Source organism: Mirounga angustirostris, unplaced genomic scaffold, assembly GCF_029215605.1.
Source record: "Mirounga angustirostris isolate CCGP_5_RB_7025 unplaced genomic scaffold, mMirAng1.0.hap1 SCAF_8, whole genome shotgun sequence".
NCBI lineage: Eukaryota > Metazoa > Chordata > Mammalia > Carnivora > Phocidae > Mirounga > Mirounga angustirostris.
Window position 1 is genome coordinate 38,186,509 of NW_026991716.1, and position 10,519 is coordinate 38,197,027.

The 10,519-nt window shown below is 42.0% G+C and overlaps 1 non-coding gene across 1 annotated transcript; it reads right to left on the minus strand.

Moving 5' to 3' along the window:
* Positions 1-3,178: 3,178 nt before the first annotated feature.
* LOC123838002 (U6 spliceosomal RNA) lies at positions 3,179-3,285 on the minus strand. Its single transcript, XR_006789346.1, has one exon. It is a non-coding gene; the product is annotated as a U6 spliceosomal RNA (small nuclear RNA).
* Positions 3,286-10,519: the final 7,234 nt, after the last annotated feature.

A 10,519-nucleotide genomic window follows, 5' to 3' on the forward strand; every position in this document is an offset into this window, starting at 1 on the left:
CATTTTGATAACTTCCTTCCAGCCTCTCTTTTTTAATACATGAAGCCTTTTTTATCCATATGTGAGATTTTTTTTTTTTTAAACTTGGCTATAATCACACTACATCTAAACTTTTTTTTTTTTAAACTTTATTTATTTGACAGAGAGAGACACAGCAAGAGAGGGAACACAAGCAGGGGGAGTGGGAGAGGGAGAGGGAGAAGCAGGCTTTCCGCCGAGCAGGGAGCCCGATGCGGGGCTCGATCCCAGGACCCTGGGATCATGACCCGAGCCGAAGGCAGACGCTTAACGACTGAGCCACCCATGCGCCCCTACATCTAAACTTTTAGTGAAAATTATCTCATGGGTATTTTTCATGTTATTAAACACACAACTGTTATTGTAAAGTTAAGCTCTGATCATATTAATTATATTTCAAAAATTTCCAAACTTCCTCCCATTCCTATCATATAAATTTCAAATTCCTTAGTTTGGCATTCACGGCCCTGTATAATCTACTGAAGTGTTTTTAGTTTTGTTTTTTTTTTAAGATTTTATTTTTATGTAATCCCTACACCCAATATAGGGTTCAAACTCACAATCCTGAGATCAAGAGTTGCACACTCCATTAACTGAGCCCGCCAGGCGCCCCTATTGCAGTGTGTTTTATCTCCCATTTTTCCATACCCTAGCCCCCACCCCAATACATATTCTTAGCATATGGGATCTTCATTGCTTCAACGCTTCCTACACACATTCTAAAGGACACATCAATTTTGATTGGTCTGTGCTTAAACTGAACTCTTCTTTCACTCCCAAACCTACTTCCAACACCCCCCACCCTCCCTCTACCCAAGTTCCACCATCACTGGCTCAGGGCAAATACCTTGGACTTATATATTACTCCTTTTTTTCTCACATGACCCACATCTCATCTATCAGCAACTTCAATAGGTTTTGCCTTGGAATATCTATCGTGAACCCAAACACTTTTCAGCATCTGCCCCTTGACCTCCCAAATTCAAATCGCCTATATTTCTCACCCATGCAAATATAATAGCCTATATCTAGACCTCCCTGCTTTTCACTCTGGTCTCTATGCACACTGCTTCCTTTTTTTTTAAGATTATTTATTTATTTGACAGAGAGAGACAGTGAGAGAGGGAACACAAGCAGGGTGAGTGTGAGAGGGAGATGCAGGCTTCCTGATGAGCAGGGAGCCCACCCTGGGATCATGACCTGAGCCGAAGGCAGACGCTTAATGACTGAGCCACCCAGACGCCCCATCACACTGCTTCCAATACAGGAGCCAAAGAGTCCTTTAGAAAAGTAAATTTTTAAAAAAGATTTTATTTATTTATTTGAGAGGGAGGGGAAGAAGCAGACTCCCTGCTGAGCAGGGAGACTGACAAAGCCTCGAATCCAAGACCCTGGGATCATGACCTGAACCGAAGGCAGATGCTTAACTGACTGAGCCACCCAGGCACCCAGCATTGGGATTTTTAAAAAGCTCCCCCAGGTGATTCTAATGTCCAGCCAAGACTGAGAACCACCAAGGCTCTGGTCAACTCTTGACCAGGAATCCTATCTCTAGAAATCTATCCTTTAAAAAAAAATTACTAATAGATAATCTGAATAGGCCTCTATAAAAGAAATTGAATCAATAACTAATAACTTTCCAAAACAGAAAGCACCAGGCCCAGATGGGTTCACTGGCAAATTCTACCAAACATTTAAGGAAGAAATTATACCAGTTGTCTAGAATCTCTTTCAGAAGACAGAAGCAGAAGGAATACATCCCAACTATTCTTATGAGGCCAGCATTACCCTAATACCAAAACCAGACAAAAACATTACAAGAAAAGAAAAAAACTACAGATCAAATCTCTCATGAACATAGATGCAAAAATCCTCCACAAAATATTAATAAATTGAATCCAACAATGTATAAAAATTATACATCATGACCAGGTGAGAATTATCCCAGGTATGCAAGCTGGTTTAACATTCAAAAATCAATTAATATAATCCATCATATCAACAGACTAAAGAAGAAAAATCACATGATGATATCAACAGATGCAGAAAAAAACTTTTGACAAAATCCAGCACCCATTCATGATACAAACTCACAGCTCCTAGGAATAGAGAGGTACTTCTTCACCTTGATAAAGAACATCTACCTAAAACCTATAGCTAATATCATACTTAATGATGAGAAACTCAGTTTTCCCACTAAGATGAGGAACAAGGTAAGGATGTCCCTTCTAGCCACTGTTTTCAATATTGTACTGGAAGTTCTAGCTGATGTAATAAGACAAGAAAAGGAAATAAAAGATATACATATTGGGAAGGAAGAAACAAAGCTGTATTTGTTCACAGATGACATGACTGCCTATATGGAGAATTTAAAAGAATCAACAACAAAAAGTCCTAGAATTAATAAGCAATTGTAGGGGCGCCTGGGTGCCTCAGTCGTTAAGCATCTGCCTTCAGCTCAGGTCATGATCCCAGGGTCCTGAGATCGAGCCCTACATTGGGCTCCCTGCTCGGCCAAGAGCCTGCTTCTTCCTCTCCCACTCCCCCACTTGTGTTCCCTCTCTCGCTATGTCTCTCTCTGTCAAATCAATAAATAAAAAATCTTAAAAAAAAAAAAATAAGCAATTGTAGTAAGGTTGCAGGATACAAGATTAATATACCCAAGTGAATCACCTTCCTATATACTAGGCAAGCGGAACAAATGGAATTTGAAATTACCATTTACATTAGCAGCCCCCTCCAAAATGAAATATTTATTTATTTTTGATATGAAATATCATATAAACAGATCTAAATGAGAAAAACTCCAAAACTCCAATGAAAGCTATCAAAGAACTAAATGTTCATGTATAGGAAGATTCGATATTGTCAAGATGCCAGTTCTTCCCAACTTGATCTGTAGAGTGAACACAATGCCAATAAAAATTCCAGCAACTTATTTTGTGAATATCAACAACCTGATTCTAAAGTTTATATGGAGAGACAAAAGACCCAGAATAGCCAACTCAATATTGAAGGAGAAGACAAAGTCAGAGAGGATTGACAATACCCAAACTCAAGAGTGTGGTATTGGTGAAAGAATTGACAAAAAGGTCAATGGAACAGAATAGAGAACCCAAAATAGACCCACATAAATATAACCAACTGATATTTTTTTCTTTAAAATATGGAATGCTTCATGAATTTGCGTGTCATCCTTGCACAGGGGTCATGCTAATCTTCTCTGTTTTGTTCCAATTTTAGTATATGTGCTCCCGAAATGAGCACTATAGCCAACTGATTTTTAATAAAAGAGCAGAGGCAATACAATGGAGCAAAGATATTCTTTTAATAAATGGTGCTGGAACAACTGGACATCTATCCACCAAAAAAGGAATCTAGATATAGGCCTACAGTCTTCACAAAAACTAACTCCAAATGGATCACAGACCAAAATATAAAACTCAAAACTACAAAACTCCTAGAAGAAAACACAGGAAAAACCCTAAATGACCTTATAAGGTCATGACTTTGCAGAAGGAACACCAAAGGTATGATCCATGAAAGAAATAATTAATAAGTTGGACTTCATTAAAATTAAAAACTTCTGCTCTGCAAAAGACAATGTCAAGAGAATGAGGAGGCAGGCTACAGATTATGATAAAGTATTTACAAAAGATACATCTGATAAAGGACTGTTGTCCAAAATATGTAAACTCTTGGGGTGCCTGGGTGGCTCAGTTGGTTAAGCGTCTGCCTTTGGCTTGGGTCATGATCCCGGGGTCCTGGGATAGAGCTACGCATAGATCAGGCTCCTTGCTCAGCAGGGTGTCTGCTTTTCCCTTTCCCTCTGCCTGCCTGGGCTCTCTCTCCCTGTCAGATAAATAAATAAAATCTTTAAAAAAAACAAAAACAAAAACAAAAACAAAAAAACCCCAGAATATATAAACTTAAAGCTCAACAATATGAAAATTAACAATCTGATTAAAAAATGGGCAAAAATCCTGAACAGACACCTCACCAAAGAATATATACAGATGGCACATAAGTATATGAAAAGTTGCTCAACATCATATGTCATCAGGGAAATGAAAATTAACATAAAGATGAGATATCACATGTATAGGAAAAACCTTATAGTCCTCCTATATGTTTATCCTTTACTCTCACATGACTACCATACTCACATTGCTTCTGACACCAGATGTGTGGGTTTTTTTTCCCCCATGCCAAGCAATTCTGCAACACCACATGGGTGTCCTGCAATTTACCTCAATTCTCACACTCTCTACTTAGAGATAGTGTCAGATCCCACAGGTTAAGGGCTCACTCCCACAAGACTTCCCTCCACTTCAGATGCTAATCACAAGTAGTAGTCCCAGGTTACCCAGAACTCTGTCCAATTGTCTACAGGTCAGAGGTTCCCATGACCTCCTCCTTCCCAGATTCGATTAATTTGCTAGTTCACAGATCTCAGGAATACAGTTCCTTATGCTTACCAGTTTATTAAAGGATATGATAAAGGCCAGATGATCAGCCAGACGAAGAGATACATAGGGCAAGATCTGGGAGGGTTCCAAGCTTTTGTCCCTGTGGAGTTGGGGTGTATCACCCTCCTGGCACGTGGATGTGTTTACCCACCTGGAAGCTCCCCAACCATCATGGAGGCATTAAATATTAAGTCCATTTTCATCCCCTCTCCCCTCTTTCCAGAATGGGAGGACAGGGCTGAAAATTCCAAGCTTTGAATCATGGTCTTTCTAGTGAGCAGACCCACACAGGAGCCATCCAGGAACCTACCCAGAGTCACCTCCTTCGAACAAAAGACACTCCTATCACCCAGGAAATTCCAAGGGACTTAAGATCCCTATGTCAGGAACCTGGGTCAAAGATCAAATATTAGAACAAAAGATGCTCCTAGTGCTCTTATCACAGGAAATTACAGGGGTTTAGGAGCTCTGTGCCAGAAACCAGGTGCAGAGACCAACATAATATTTCTTCTGTTATTTCACACCACTACACACCTATTAGAACAGCCAATATCCAGAACACGGACAACGCCAAATGCTGTAATGCTATGGAGTAACAGGAATTTTCCTTCATTACTGGTGGGAACACAAAATGGTAGAGACACTTTGAAGACTAGTCTGGCAGTTTCTTACAAAACTAAATACATTCTTACCATAATTCCAGTAATTGTGCTCCTTGGCATTTACCCAAATGAACTGAAAACATGTCCATACAAAAACCTGCATGTGGATGTTCACAGCAGCTTTATTTATAATTGCAAAAACTTGGAAAAAAACTAAGATGTCCTTCAGTTGGTGAATGGATAAACTATGCTTCATCCAGACAAGGAGGAAACTTAAATTCGTATTCCTAAGTTAAAGAAGCCACTATGAAAAGGCTACAGGGCGCCTGGGTGGCTCAGTTGGTTAAGCGACTGCCTTCGGCTCAGGTCATGATCCTGGAGTCCTGGGATCGAGTCCCACATCGGGCTCCCTGCTCAGCAGGGAGTCTGCTTCTCCCTCTGACCCTCTTCCCTCTCATGCTCTCTGTCTCTCATTCTCTCTCTCGCAAATAAATAAAAAAATCTTAAAAAAAAAAAAAAGAAAAGGCTACATATTATACAATTTGAACTACGAGACATTCTGGAAGATGCAAAACTATGGAAAGAGTAAAAAGATCAGTGGTTGCCAGGGGCTAGGGGGGAAGGACAGATGAATAGATGGAGCACAGAGGATTTTTAGGGCAGTGAAACAACTCTGTGTGATACCATAGTGGTGGATACATGTAATGATACATTTGTCAAAATCCATAAAATGTATAACACCAAGGGTGAACCTAGTGCAAACCATGGCCTTTGGGTGATAATGATAATAATGGGACAATGATTAGAACAAATGTGCCCTTTGGTGCAGGACATCCATGGTGGGGATGAGAGTGGGGGAGGTTGTGCATGTGTGGGGACAGGGAATATATGAGAACGCTCTGCACTTTTTGCTTAGTTTTTCTCTGAACCTAAAAAATAAGTTTATTGATTTAAAAAAATTACTTATGCATAGGAATATACAAGGGGTTATTTATGGGGCACCTGGGTGGCTCAGTTGGTTGGGTGTCTGACTCTTGATTTCAGCTCAGGTCATGATCTCAGGGTCATGGAATGGAGCCCCGCATCCAGCTCTGAGCTCAATGTGGAGTCTGCTTGGGATTCTCTCTCTCCCTCTGCCTCTGCCCTCCCTTCCCCCACTCATGCTCTCTCTTGTGCTCTCTCTCAATAAATCTTCAAAAAACCCACAAAGGGTTATTTATGATAGCAAAAATGTGTAAACAATCTTACAGTCCGAGGGCAGGGAAATAGTTATGTGAATTACATCCCACAGCCACTCAGCTCTATCTGTGAAACATTTATAATGAGCAGGGCAAATGCTGAGAAATTGAAAAAAAGCAGCTATCTATACTTGTACAAACGGAATGATAAGATTATATATTGCAAAAAGCCTAGGAGGATAACATGCTGAAATGTTAGCAGTGAGTTATCTTTAGGTTTTAAATTTTGTTTTTATAAATGTGTGTTCTTTTTATTGTAAAACTCATGATAAAAAACTTAAAAATACAGAAATGGATAGCAAACAGAAATCACCCATAACTCCATTATCTGCCGGTAACAGAGGTCACCTTCAATTGTGAGAGAGTGGGTGATTTTCTTTTCTTTCTGTGTTCTCTTATTTGTAGACTTCCTACTGTTAGTAGAAAATTTAATACTTTATTTTTATTTTTACCTTTTTTAAGATTTTATTTATTTATTTTTGATGTAGTGTTCCATGATTCATATACCCAGTGCTCCATTCAGTACATGCCCTCTTTAATACCCATCACCAGGTTAACCCATCCCCCCACCCCCCCTCCCCACTAAACCCTCAGTTTGTTTCTCAGAGTTCATAGTCTCTCATGGTTCGTCTCCCCCTCTGATTTCCCCCCCTTCATTTTTCCCTTCCTGCTATCTTCTTCCTTTTTTTTAACATATAATGTATTGGGGCGCCTGGGTGGCTCAGTTGTTAAGCGGCTGCCTTCGGCTCAGGTTATGATTCCAGGGTCCTGGGATCGAGCCCCGCATCGGGCTCCCTGCTCGGCAGGAAGCCTGCTTCTCCCTCTCCCACTCCCCCTGCTTGTGTTCCCTCTCTCACTGTGTCTCTGTCAAATTAAAAAAAAAAAAAATCTAACATATAATGTATTATTTGTTTCAGAAGTACAGGTCTGTGATTCAACAGTCTTACACAAGATTTTATTTTTAAGTGATCTCTACACCCAACATGGGGCTCAAACACACAACTAGAGATCAAGAGTCACATCCTCTTCCAACTGAGCCAGCCAGGTGCCCCTCTTTAAAATAATCCTCCAGGGCGCCTGGGTGGCTCAGTCGGTTAAGCGTCTGACTTTTGGATTCGGCCAGGGTCATGATCTTGGGGTCCTAAGATTGAGCCCCGCATTGGGCTCTATGCTCAGCAGAGAGTCTGCTTGTTCCTCTCCCTCTGCTTCTCTCCCTGCTCTCTCTCTCTGGAATAAATAAATAAAATCTTAAAAAATACTACTAATAATAATCCTTGTAGGGGCGCCTGGCTGGCTCATTCAGTGGAGCGTGTGCCTCTTGATCTTGGGGTTTTGAGTTTGAGACCCACATGCGGTGTGGTGTTTGCTTAAAATTTAAAAAAAAATTTTAAAATAAATAAATAAATAAATAAAAATAATCCTTTTCAGGCATCAGTTCGAAGGCCACCATCAGCCTCTCCACGGAATCTTCCAAATCCTCCATTTGAATGGATCTCTCATCCCTAGCTACAATGATTTGTGTCTGTTTTAGCTCAGGACACAGCTTACTCTGTGTGCTTACTAATTGCGTACTTGCATTTCCTTCTCTCCTTGCAGGCAGAGACAAGTCTTACCTTTTCTATATCCTAGCTCTGTATCTAGAAATTTACTGATTAAATGTCTCTGCCATGTTCCCCTGTCATGTCCCTGCCAGCATATTTGTGTGCCCTCTCCCCAGCCAACTCGGTGGATGCTCAAAGAGGATCCGTCTTCTTTTAGGGGAGCTGGATGGCCTGAATCTCTCCCAGCTTCCTAGCTTGAATTTGTTCTCTCTCTCCCTCCCACAGACCAGGACACAAAGGGCGGGGCATTTTCTCCAGAAGGGCCCCAGTCATAATGCACCTTTGTATGAAGCAGCAACCTTTGCACTGGCTCCAATGAGTATTTTCAGAGAAATCCGTTTATCAGATTAACTAGCTGGCACTGACATGCAGAGCCTGACCCTGGGACAGCAATAGAGGCAAACTAAGGTGGGCTGCTGAGTGGGTAGCAGAGCAAAGATCTGGCTGGTGGGGAGCAGTATGAGTGTTCTGGGGTAGATGAGGCAGACTGGGGGCAAGACAGGTAAGGGGGCAGAGATTAGGTTGGGGCAGCACTGACTTAGGAGGCCATGAAAATACCAAAAGGGATGGGAGGATCTCCTTTTTTTTTTTTTTTTTTTTTTTTTTTACCAAAGCACTTAGAGCCATAGTGTGAGCTGAAAACCAGGAGCAGCATGAGAATCTGGCTGGACACCAAGAACAGCCTCAGTCTATTGTTTTAGGATTTCAGGTGATCATTTCTTTTCTGTCCCTAAGGATGGCCATATCCACAATTATATAGCACTTACACTGTGTCACTGGCCTATGCTTTTTATTATATTAACTTGATCAATCTAAAAACCAGGGGAGAGGTATTATTATCTTTATGTTACAGATGAGGAAACTGGCACGAAAAGATGAAGGAATTTGCCCAAGTTCCCACAGCCAGACATGGACAATCTAGAGTGTGGAATCCATCAGAACCTGCGCTTGGCCCTGCTGGTGGCTCCCCAAGTGCTGAGAGGACACAGTGAAATCTGCCCTTCCAGGATCAGGCCCCCCCAAGGCCTCTGCTCAACCCTTTCACTTTTCCTTTCTCGTTCTACAGGAGGAAGCAAAAGGGCTGGAAAGTCTGTAGCACTGAGGTGTATTTTTACTTGCCTTCAGGGGCAGTTTAGAGGTGACCAAGAAACAAGCTCTTAAAAAAAAAAAAAAAAGGAGATCCTCCCATCCCTAACTGTGTAGTATTCAATAGCTCCTTCTGGGGACGCCTGGGTGGCTCAGTCGGTTGGGCGTCTGCCTTTGGCTCAGGTCATGATCCCAGGGTCCTGGGCTTGAGCCCTGTATTGGGTTCCTTGCTCAGCGGGGAGCCTGCAACTCCCTCTGCTTGTGCTCTCTCTCTCTGACAAATAAATAAATAAAATCTTTAAAAAAAAAAAGTTCCCTCTGTCTGTCAGCCCACCCAATTGCTGAGTTTAATTTAGCCTTGCAAATAACCTCTAAGCACGTCCTGGAGCTGAGAGAAGTTCAGGCATTTAAAAAATACTTATTGTAGGGGCATCTGGGTGGCTCAGTTGGTTAAGCGTCTGACTCTTGGTTTTCAGCTCAGGTCATGAGTCCAGGGTCCTGGGATCCTGCCCCTCGTCAGGCTCTGTACTCAGCACGGAGTCTGCCACTCCCCCCTTTCCTCTGTTCCTCCCCTTACTCGTGTACACACACTCTCTCTCAAATAAATAAATAAATAAATAAATAAAATACTTACTGTATACCTACTATGTGCCAAGCACTGGTCTAAGTGCCAAAATAATTTTTTTTGGCTGAAAGGATTATTATAGTCAACAAGATGGCAGAAAAATTTGAAGGTCTCCTCAAGCAGAGATGGAACACATGGGACTACTGAGGTGCCTCCCCTCTGCTCCGGGGCCCAGGCCTTCCCAAGAAGAGCAGCCATAGGAACAGGTCGGGAGTGGCTGATGTCAAAGATGTCTCCGAGGCAGAAGGTGCTTAATAGAGGGCTTTTGGGTCCCAGACACTGTGTCACCACAAGATGTAAGAGGCCTAGATCCCCAAGTCACTGCTTGGAGGTTAGGAAGTGAAAAAAGCTGTCTGAATTTATGTAACCCTGTTACAATACAGTCTGTTGTATTGGGAGAATGACAGACAACAGTGCTAGTTTGTTTGGTGGAGCTGGGGAAATGGGCTCCCCCTGGTCTGGGAGGCTATCCCTAAATTGGTCAGTCTCCTCCCCACAGGGCTCATTCAAGGTCTCCTGAAGCACCTTGTTTGAATTTCTACAATGGCACTTCTAGTGGATGTTTTGGGGTCAGTCTTCTATTGGGTGGTGAGCTCCTTAAGGGTAGGGCTTAATATAAGCCCATCACTCGGGTGCTCAAGAAACTGAGATGATTCAGTGGGGAGAAAGGAGGAACAATGTACCTTTGGACAGAACGTCTAAACCGATGGTAAGATACCCAAGTGGTCCTCCTCCACCAGCATTTTAAATAAGGTCTTCAAGGTCAGGTAATACGTTAGAGTGTGATTTAGGCCATCAGAAAAGTGTCAACATTGAGAACTCTAATAGCAGGGGAGATCCTGTAGATCAAGATCATGGTAGCAAGGCACTGCGCCGAACT